General features: G+C 32.9%; 1 long non-coding RNA gene across 1 annotated transcript in view; it reads right to left on the bottom strand.

The window, feature by feature from the left end:
* Positions 1–218: 218 nt before the first annotated feature.
* The window catches only part of LOC106726987, a 3,256-nt gene continuing 1,725 nt past the window's right edge, over positions 219–1,749 (bottom strand). Inside the window, exon 2 of the long non-coding RNA XR_001363140.1 lies at positions 219–612. This is a non-coding gene — a long non-coding RNA (uncharacterized LOC106726987). The remainder of the gene's footprint in view (positions 613–1,749) is intronic.

Here is a 1,749-nt window from a genome sequence, read left to right as displayed (position 1 = left end):
ACAAAATTAAAGTGATGTATAAAATATTATTTACTGGTAGCAAGCCTGCAGTGTATTGCATATCTCCCAGTTCATGCAATAGATACAATTCCAGAAAAATCCAAGTTTCCATATATGCAATTGTCCCCCCCCCCAGGTAGCCTTTGTATATTACATATCAAAGATAATGTGAATATAACCTGTAACTTCCTATAAAAAAGGAATTTGGGACACAGAAGAAATAATAGGATACTTTTATTAGAAAGCAAGCCAGTCAAGTACCTTGCCTGAACTATACAAATCACTGTAAATTAAATGGCTTTTATGTAGAAAATGGTAGTCTTGACTATATTAGTAGACTGTGTTTTATATGCATGAGAATCATACAAACTCAATATTAAAAAGGATTTTGGTGATAGGCCAATTCTTTATATATTCTGCAGTAATCTGAATAGGATTCATAGAGGTGTTCTAAATATTAGTGGCAAACCTGATGAATTTTAATTTACGGAATAGCATAATTCTGATCCAAATATGTGGAAAATCATAAATTTTCGCTTTTAACTTAAGCAGAGATTGTTTATTCCAAAGAAAACCAGGATGTTTCCATTCATGTTTCAGCCATCTGGAGACCTGTAAAAAGATTAGAAAACAAGCATGACAATCACGTCCTAATCTACTGGCCATTAATGGGAATTTATTAGAGAAGGAGCATGCAAGCCATTTGAATTCAGTATATTCTTCAATATGCAGATTTCAAAATGGGTATTCTGTAGCTCAGCTAAATAGCTTTTGGAAAAGCAAAAATATCTGGAATAAGAACATGTAAGTGTTAATAACTGCTCCTAACAATGTATGGTAGACATTGCTAGGAATCTTTAGAGCACAGTTGCTTCAACTTGTCTCATATACATTTCAACATGTCCTTGAAATGTGTATGATAAACTATGATACAAACCTTGGCAATTATCAAAATGATAAGGTACTCAGTGTTAAATCTTGCTATATATCTTTTATGTTTTCATACTTTGAAAGATGATGGTTGAGGTAAAATATTTAATTGGCTGTTTGGTTAATGAACAGACTGGCCATAATCATTATGTTGACTATTTTCACTTTTCGGGCTCCCATAATGAATCTATGTTACATGTATGAGGCATGGAGGCCAGTCCTGGAGTCAGCTGATATTACTATGTGGTATTGCCTTAAAAGATGCTATTTTAAGACAGTATCTTTTGTAGCTTCTAATTGCAGAAGCATCTCAAATGTTTAGTGTCTTGGTTTTCATGATAGTTAATTGGGTTCTAAAATGCATTTAATTGTTAAATGTGAAAATATAGCAACATTAATTTGCAAATTCACACAAATATGGGGGTGATATACACAGACATACATGCATTTATGCATCAGATCTCTTTATTTTCACCAACATCCTTCCCAGACATATATAGAGCAAAAAGATATTCTAAAAATAACTGGCATTTCCTGGGGTTTTTACTTAAGGAATTGAATTCATCTAATCGTATGCTTGTTCTATGTAGTACATGCCAATTCACTAATGATTCTGTTTCTAGGTCTTGGAAAGCAAGGCCAAAATAATTTCAATCTTCCAAGGCAGCAAAGCTCATTAGGATTTTACATAATGTCAGAAGTGACATGAACACATACCTCAGTGATATGTTCAATTTTTATCCAGTAGTTTATGTTGTGACCTCTTAGTTCAAGAAGAAACAGCAACTCTATAGGAGTATATTTCTCTGAATTAGTTTG

This window comes from Myotis brandtii, unplaced genomic scaffold (genome assembly GCF_000412655.1).
Source record: "Myotis brandtii unplaced genomic scaffold, ASM41265v1 scaffold344, whole genome shotgun sequence".
NCBI lineage: Eukaryota > Metazoa > Chordata > Mammalia > Chiroptera > Vespertilionidae > Myotis > Myotis brandtii.
Note: the sequence above shows the minus strand (reverse complement) of the source record. Positions and strands in the feature narration are given on the sequence as shown.